Raw genomic sequence first — 9,700 nt, 5'->3', positions numbered from 1 at the left:
AAACATTTCTCATCAAAAATCATGGCAGGGTTCTTGGCGCCTCTGCGTGCGGGAAGATGGCGGATCAGGTTACCAAGTCCGTGCTCTTTGTGTGTCTGGGTAACATTCGTCGATCACCCACTGCAGAAGCAGTTTTCAGGAAACTTGTAACTAATCGAAACATCTCAGAGAATTGGGAGGATAGACAGCGCAGCGATTTCCAGGTATGAGATGGGGAACCCCTCTGACTACGGAGGGCAGAGATGCATGAAGAGGTATGGCATTCCCATGAGCCTCGTTGCCCGGCTGATTACCGAAGATTTTGCCACGTTTGATATATACTATGTATGGATGAAAGCAATCTGAGAGATTTGAATAGAAAAAGGAATCAAGTTAAAACCTGCAAAGCTAAAATTAAATTACTTGGGAGCTATGATTCACAAAAACAATTTATTATTGACGATCCCTATTATGGGAATGGCTCTGACTTTGAGACGGTGTACCAGCAGTGAGTCAGGTGCTTCAGAGTGTTCTTGGAGAAGGCCCACTGAGGCAGGTTCATGCCCTGCTGTGGTCAGCCTCACTAGACTCCACCCTGAGGCCCTGCATTTCTCAGTCAGTGTGTAATAATGTTCCAGAACCCAAAGCCCCAGGTCTTCGTTCAGCTAACTTACTGTTTCTTACCTTAAAAAATAATTGTAGGCCGGGCACGATGGCTCACGCCTGTAATTCCAGCACTTTGGGAGGCCAAGGCGGGTGGATCACGAGGTCAAGAGATGGAGACCATCCTGGTCAACATGGTGAAACCCCATCTCTACTAAAAATACAAAAAATTAGCTGGGCATGGTGGTGCGCATCTGTAATCCCAGCTACTCAGGAGGCTGAGGTAGGAGAATTGCTTTAACCCAGGAGGCGGAGGTTTTGGTGAGCCGAGATCGCACCTTTGCACTCCAGCCTGAGTAACAAGAGCGAAACTCCGACTCAAAAAAAAAAAAATTGTAGATGGAAATCAGTTGTGTTTGGGAGAAGAATAAATAAAAATATTTGATTCAGACAGTTTACAGGGTATATTAAGCATTCTTAAACTAGATGAACATCTCATTTTGCCCCAATTACAAAAAATAGTAGAACAAACAACATAAAACATAATGAAGGAAAACTTCACTTGAAGGCCTAGGTCAACATCTAGGCCCATTGCGACTTAGATAATCGAGTCTACCTCTTCAATCAGTTTGCGTGGATGGCCTGATAGAGGGCAGGTGCCCTCTGCTCCCCTGCACTACCTCTCTCTTCCCCAGGGCCTTTTATGGATTGCCAGTAGCCCCTTCCATAGGAACTCACAGTCTAGATTAGAAGTGTTTTAATTTAAACACATCCAGAGTGCACACTTTTATATTGAAAAGATAGGGAAGCAAGATTTATGGAATTAATCATGAGCACCTTTAATATGTCTTGATTTTTGTTGAGTTTACTTCATCAGGAGGTCAGCTCATTTGCTCCCATCTAAACCACTTAGCCTCTGAAAATTACATCCAGAAAGAAAAGCACTTGTATGCTAATCTATCCATGGTCAGTTGAGGAATATGACTGTTTTTATATGCACAAGTAACCCAAATGTCCAGTATAAATTGGCTTATTTTAAAAAGAAATTTTAAAAGTTGGGGAAAGTTTTATTATTTGGCATGCTTAAATATTGATTGTTGAGTATTCTTCATCAGCATTAATAAGTGTATAGGCAGATATAGGTAATTTCTGTGTGAGATAATGTCAAAATCATATGAATATTTCAAATAAACTGAGGAGTTATAAAAATACAACTAGAGATATATATTTAAAAAATCATGGCAGGAAGGAAATGGCACAATATTTTTTAGGTGCTAAAAGCAAAGAATAATCAGCCAAGAATCCTAAAAACATGCTTTAGAACTGAAGGAAAATTAAGACATTCTTATTTAAAGGAAACTCAGAAGATCTGTCACTAGGAGACCTACTCCTTTTAGGCTAAAGGAATTTTTCTAAACAGAAAGGAAATGATACAAAAAGGAGTCTTAAAACAGCAAGAAGGAAAAGGGAAAATAGTAAGCAAAAATATGCATAAATATAATTAGTTTTCCTTTTCTTTTTAAGTTTTGTATGTTATGTTTACCAGATTAAGCAAAAGTTATAACACTCATTGATGTGGTTCTAAATATATGTGCAAGAAATAGTTATAATAATTATATTATTAATGGGTAATGGTAAAAGAATATAAAGAGGGAGATTTCTATATTTCATTAAAAGTAATGACACAATAGACTGTGATAAGTTATGTACATATAATATAATATCAAGTATAATTTAATATCACTAAAAAAAGCTATACAAAGAAATATGCTCAAAAATGCTGTACCTAAATTAAAAAGAGAGTTTTACAATATTCAAGTAACCCATAGGGAAGCAAGAAAAGGAAAACAGAATCAACAACTAGAGAAAACATATAGAGGAAAACAACAACAAAAATGTCAGGGTTAAGTCATAATATTATTTGAACTACACAAATTCAAAGACAGAGATTGTCATAATGGATTTAAAAACATGATCTACTATATAAGAAACTTACTTCAAATGTAATGATATGAAGTTGGAGCTTGTTAAAAAAACTAAATATGCAACTACCATATTACCCAGCAATTTCACTTCTGGGCATTTATCTCATAGGAAGTGAGACATGACATACAAAAAACCTGTACATGATTATTTATAGTAACTTTACTTACAATAATCAACAACTGAAAACAAATGTCCTCCAATAAGTGAATGGTGGTTACACAAACTGTGGTATATCCATACCATACGATACTATTTAACAGTAGAAAGGAATAAAAGTATTGACACCGGCAACAATCTAGGTGAATCTCCACAGAGTTATGCTGAACAAAAAAGGCAATCCCAAAATGTTACATACTATATGCTTCCATTTTATATAACATTATTGAAATGATGAAAGTACAGAAATGGAGAACAAATCAGTGGTTACCAGGATTAAGGAAGGAGTGGGGGCAGAAGGAAAGTGAGTGTGATTATCAAAGAACAACTTCAGATATCCTTGTGGTGAATGAAATGTTCTGTATCTTGACTATATCAATGTTAAGATCCTGAGTGGGATATTGTACTATAGCTTTTCTTTTTTTTTTTTCTATGACAGCCTGCCATAGAATGTACTATAGTTTTTCTATACTAAATGTTCTAAAGATATTATCACTGGGAGAAACTGGGTAAAGGGTACCCAAGGTCAGTCTATTATTTCTTAGACTTGCATGTAAATCTGTAATTAACTTGAAATAAAAAGTTGAATTAAAAAAAGTTGAAATCAACTTAAAATGTCCTAAAAGGCTGATTAGTATTTTCTCTGGGTGTTAGGATTAAAGGAAATTTAAAAGCTCTTCTTGTGACTTATATATCTCTTTCAAATTTTCTATGACCATCAGGAATTACTTTGATAATAAAAAAAACAAAAACACATACAAATATTATTTATGAGAAAGGATAACCCTGAAATCTAAGCAAAGTATGTGAAGCACATTGCTAGCTCTGGTTTATTACATACAAAAAAATTTTTTTTAAATAGGCTCTGGCTCTGCCACCTGGGCTGCAGTGCAGTGGTGCTATCTCAGCTCACTGCAACCTCAGCCTCCCAGGCTCAAACCATCCTCCCACTTCAGCCTCCTGAGTAGCTGGGAGCACAGGTGCCTGCCATCATGCCCAGCTAATTTTTTGTATGTTTTTGTAGAGATGGGTTTTTGCCATGTTGGCCAGGCTGGTGTGGAACTCCTGAGCTCAAGCAATCTTCCCGCCTCAGCCTCCCAAAGTCCTGGGATTACAGGTGTGAGCCATTGCGCCTAGCCTTATATACAAACTATTTAAGAACAAAGAACGTTATGTGACAGCCTTTATAGGTTAATGCATTAGAACCTAATGCAAGATAAACACTACTGACTACCATTGGTTTTCTGTTGTTTAAATATCCAAACTCTAAATGAATTGACTTTGACATGTGGCACTGTGCTTAGTCATCACAGTCATCTTAACCCAACCACATTCCTTCATACAATCACCCACCCTCAGTTGGTGGAAAATAACTACGATATAACATTAGTTTAAATTACTGGGTTCTGCTTTCAGTGTCCAGGCTTTTCTGCTAATTTACTGAAAATTATTCTTTGAAAGGAGATGATTCAATCTTTTTTATTTGCAAAAAGTGTTTATTTTTAAAATCAAAGGGCATGATTGACTCTATATTCTGGCAATTCTTTCCATTAATTTATATCTGTATTACTGCTACTGACATAAATAATTGCTGTTATACTAATGAATGTTCTTTTATAGATAATCTTTATCCTTTTATCTTTAGTTGCTTTTAATTTAAGCTAAATTAATTTGATTCCTCCAATTTGGAACTTATTTTCTTTTCTGAATCTAAGTATTTAAGTGTTTCTATACTTTGGTAAAGATTTTCATTTACTTACTTTCCTTCAAATATTGCCCATCAATCTTCCACCTCTCTGTTCTTTCTGTTTAGCACTCTTAATAGATTATATGTCAGTCCATCAGTCCTCTTGCATTGTCTCTTTCCTCTCTGCTCTCCTCCTTGTTCCTCTCCTGCATTCTCGGTAACTTCTTCAAATCCATTTTCTGGTTAGCAAATTCTCTCTTCAGTTGTCTTCAACTTGATGTTTAACCGTTTCAATGATTTTTATTTTTAATTATATTTTTTCAGTTCTATAATTCTACTTTTTTTCTAAAGTATATTTTAAAGACACTTCTTTTCTTTTCTTTCTTTTTTTTTTTTTTTTTTTTTTGAGATGGAGTCTTGCTCTGATGCCCAGGCTGAAGTGCAGTGGTGTGATCTCTGCTCACTGCAACCTCCACCTCCCAGGTTCAAGCAATTCTCCTGCCTCAGCCTCCCAAGTAGCTGGGATTACAGGCATGCACCACCATGCCTGGCTAATTTTTTCGTATTTTTATTAGAGACAGGGTTTCACTATGTTGGCCAGCCTGGTCTTCAACTCCTGACCTCAGGCAATCCACCCACCTCAGCCCCACAAAGTGCTGGGATTACAGGTGTGAGCCACGCGCCTGGCTTTTCTTTTTATCTCGTTTTCATTTCCTGCTTTGACATCTTATCCTTATTTGGAAATTTGAGCTGATAATTCTATCTCTTCTTCTGCTAACATGTGTGCAACAAAGATTGTTCCCTTTTGTTTTGTATTTTGGAAGATGAGTTCATTTTAAGTAGTGCTTTCCCTACGGAAATCTTGTGTAAGGGCCGGGCACAGTGGCTCACGCCTGTAATCCCAGCACTTTGGGAGGCCGAGGTGGGTGGATCACGAGGTCAAGAGATCGAGACCATCCTGGTCAACATGCCGAAACCCCGTCTTTACTAAAAATACAAAAAATTAGCTGGGCATGGTGGCGCGTGCCTGTAATCCCAGCTACTCAGGAGGCTGAGGCAGGAGAATTGCCTGAACCCAAGAGGCAGAGGTTGTGGTGAGCTGAGATCGCGCCATTGTGCTCCAGCCTGGGTAACAGGAGTGAAACTCTGTCTCATGAAAAAAAAAAAAAAAAAAAAAAAGAAAACAAATCTTGTATAGTCTGGGTTTTAGGTGAATTCTTTCAGAAAGTTTTGCTTCTGTTTGTTTCTGGCCTCACAAAAATACTACCAATTTGTAACCAGTTATTCAGTTAATTTCTTAGCTTGAAGGTACTCATACCATGTAACTAAAATAAATACCAAACCCATTTGAAAGCAGACTTTTATACAAAATATTTCTCCCCACCAAAAGCCACTGTGGTAACATAAGTGTTGCCATCTCCCTTTGCAATATCTTCTAGGACCTCCCAGCCATCAGTGTATAGCTCTTCAAATGATCTGATTCTGTGTGGGGGTTTCAATTCTGAGTCCTTGTTTTCTTAGTCTCGAAAAGTCTTGTCTCCAACAGGGAGCAGCTGGTATAATCCAAATCTTGATTCCTAATATCAAGATTTCTTACTCTCCTTCTTACTTCTTACTTATTTCTTCTCCTTCTTACTCTCTTAGTGCTGTTTTCTACTTGTTTGGGGTCACCTGGGAATTATTTCATTTTACTGAACTCTCACCTATGCACTTAACAGAATGTTTGTGACATTTTTTGTTCAGCATTTCTAACTTCTTGTAGTAAAAAATGTTTATGTTTTCTAGTCTTCCATGTTCCTGAAAAAGGCAGTGATATTATGCATGTTTGTGTGTTTTGTAAATTTGGAGGCGAGAAACATAGCTAACTTAAACTTATTTTCAGTGTACGCTGCTTTTAATTTATTGCCTTATGTTTAAAAGGTAGTCTATTTGATACCCAAAGCGGGCAGGGAAGTGCTGGGTAGAGAAAGGTGGGGTTCCTGGTGAGGGCTCCACCCTTGGGCTTGTGTCCACAAACTTAAGTGAAGACAGGTACTCCTGTTTTCACTCCCAACTGCTGCATTGTCCAATACCCCTCCAGTCTGCCACACACCACCCCTACCCCCCCATCCTGTGCCTATAAAAACCCTGAAACCCTAGCAGGCACACAGACAGGCAACTGGATGCTCAGAGGAGCAGAGGAGTTTAGAGCACACAGACACCAGCAGGCCATCTATAGCAAGAGATGCAGAATTTGGTTGGATCTGGTTAGAGGACAGTCTGGCTGCAGAGCGGCCCCACCCCAGGGCAAGACTACCTTTCCACTCCATTCTCCTTCTGGCTCACCATCCATCTGCTGAGAGCTACTTCCACCACTCAATAAAACCTTGCTCTTATGCACTCATTCTCCAAGCCCACCTGTGTGATCTGCTTTTTCTAATACACTAGGGCAGGAACCTGGGATACAGAAAAGCCCCTGTCCTTGCAAAAGGTGGAGGGTCTAATTAAACTGATTAACACAAGCTGCTTGCAGATGGCAAAACTGAAAGAGCACACTGTAACACATGCCCACTGGGGCATTAGGAGCTGTAAACACTCAACTCTGGACACTGCCATGAAGTCAGAGGCCAAAAAATGCTCCCCATGGCCTGCCTGTCTGCAAGGTTCCCCCTAGGGGTCTGAGCAGTGGGACACTAAAGTGAGCCATCCCCCGCCACACGCCCTGCAAGAAGGGTAAGAGAACACTTCTCCCATTTCATATTCCCTAAGGAATAATGAGTAGGCAAAAACTTAATGCTAATAGCTATAAGCAATTTTGGACATTTTCCACCATAAAATTATAATCCCTGAACAAAGTATGTTGACCTTAATGATGTCAATTACATGCTGAAAAATCTGGTGTTTAAAAAAACTTACTAATCAGCAACAACGACTAAAACAATTTCATGAATCAGATAAATCTCTTTTTGCCCTGTTTTCTGTCTCATACTGGCTGATATATTTTTCTTTTTAGTGAGTCATGATAATTTGTTCATGCTGTTCTATTCCTGAGGCCTGTCTGCATTGGTGGTAGAAAGTGACTTATACAGTGTAAGGGTTCAACAGAGCAAGACCAGCAGAGAAGTGGTTTTGATGATGTTACTGATACGGGAGTGCTAAGAAGGGAAAAACCTGGTCCCTTTAAATGATACGGAAGCAGGGAAGGGAAGTGCTGGGTAGAGGAGGGTGTAGTCCCTGACTAGGGCTCCACCCCCTTGGACCTGAGTGAGGACAGGCTTGTTTGTTTTACTGCCCAAACGTTGCATTTCCCAAGATCACCCTAGCTTGCCGCTCCACACCCCCATCCTGTGCCCACTCCCCACCCCCCACCACACATACATACACACACACACACACACACACAGACACACACACACAAACACACACACACCCTAGCAAGCAGACACACAGGCGGCTTGACGTGGAGAAGAGCAGGCACGTGCCCACCAGCAGAACAATGTGGAATTTGGCCGGGCAGTCTGAGGAGAGCCCTGGACGCCCAGGCCACAGAGTGGCCTGACTCCAGGGGAAAACCATCTCCCTTCTGGCTCCCCCATCTGCTGAGAGTTACTTTTACTTAATAAAACCTTGCACTATTTCTCCAAGTCCATGTGTGATTCTTCCAGTACGTCAAGACAAGAACCTGGGATACAGAAATCTCTCTGTCCTTGTGATAAGAAAGGGGGTCTAATTGAGCTAACATAAGCTGCCTACAGATGGCTAAACTAAAAGAGCACCCTGTAACACATGCCCACTGGCGCTTCAGCAGCTGAAAATATCCACCCTTAGACACTGTCGTGGGGTCGGAGCTCCACAAACTGCCCATCTGTATGCTCCCCTAGAGGTCTGAGCAGCAGAGCACTGAAGAAGTGAGCCAGTCCCTCATCACACACCCAGGGAGACAAGGGAACTTTCCCCATTTCATTATAGCAGGTAGCTCAGGGTATCTCTGGAACAGGAGCAGCAATGTGAGAAGCTGAAAAACACTCCTCTCCCAATGACTCTGTTCAATATTTTCAGGAAGTGACTCACACAGAACAAGACCAGCAGAGAAGTGGTTTTAGTATTACCGGGCGGTAGCTCAGTGTGTCCCTGGGACAGGCAGCAGCAATGCAAGAAGCTGAAAAGGACTTTCTTCTCCCAATGACTGTTCAATATTTTCCATCTCCTCCTATCCAGAAGCATTTTCTTCTAATTCCACATATTATCAGTAAAAGATGTTTCCGAGTTGGACATGAAGATTTTTTTTATCTTGTGTTATATATTTCAGGATAACTTGTTCACAAAAGCCAAGGATCATCATTTTGCAGCAAGCTTAAGCATGCCTCCCCCAGACTCACTGGCAGCTGGACAGTATAGTCCACGTATCCACCTTCTAAAATATCCTGCAATTGAAGTCATCTAACAAATCAGACCCTATTCAGTGCTACAGAAAGAAGCAGGAAATCCTCCAATCCTCCTTCCTCATTTGTGTTCACTATACTTAAGGAGAAGACAACACAGCCTCATTTTCAGATAGTTGTACATTTAGTTGAATTAATCATTCCACAGTGCATTTTTATAATTTTTACAATTTACCTTTTAAATTCTTTACATTTTGGTGGGAATTTCTATTTATATAGAAGATAGTTTCATTTTAAAGTAAAAAAGCATAATATGTTGATATGTATGTTCTTACCCTAATCATTTGCTCTTCTAAGTGGTGAATTCAGTTTTTCATAACAGCCCTTAAAGGTAATAAAAAGGATTTTCTATTCTATCCACATCTCCAGGCATTCTGGGTTCTATTCTGGTAGATCCCAGAACAACCTTGATCAAGTTAAATTGATCCAAGAAAGTTACATATATGGATGTATTAAAAACCCTGAATGAAAACAGTAAAAAAACGGTAGAATTATAACTACATTATTGGATTGAGAATAGTTGAGTCAGAAAGCTCATAAGGGCACAAGTAACAATTTGTGATCTTAAATCCCTCTAAGGATTGGTTATGCAGAAAACTTGAAAGTGGATGACGTATGGTTATTGTCACAACATTTGTTATGTTGTTTTGGTTGCCTACCAGTATAACTACTTTTCATGTTTGGGGAATTTCCAGTATTGCAAACATGTGATTTGGATGACAGGGGTGGATGATCCATTATAGGACTAAAAATAATACTTATCTTCCTCTTTTGCAGGTAAGGCATAGGCATGTGACTTCAGACTCTTGAACTGAAAGCTACCAGATGGGATCTGGCTCATGAGCTACAGGAAACAAGGGTTTCAGGA

The 9,700-nt window shown here is 39.5% G+C and overlaps 1 pseudogene; it reads left to right on the top strand.

Moving 5' to 3' along the window:
• Nucleotides 1–31: 31 nt before the first annotated feature.
• LOC100393469 (low molecular weight phosphotyrosine protein phosphatase pseudogene) lies at nt 32–530 on the top strand (annotated as a pseudogene).
• Nucleotides 531–9,700: the final 9,170 nt, after the last annotated feature.

The sequence above is a fragment of the Callithrix jacchus genome, chromosome 1 (assembly GCF_049354715.1).
Source record: "Callithrix jacchus isolate 240 chromosome 1, calJac240_pri, whole genome shotgun sequence".
Lineage (NCBI taxonomy): Eukaryota > Metazoa > Chordata > Mammalia > Primates > Cebidae > Callithrix > Callithrix jacchus.
The sequence above is the reverse complement of the archived record's forward strand: the minus strand, read 5'-3'. Positions and strand labels throughout refer to the sequence as shown.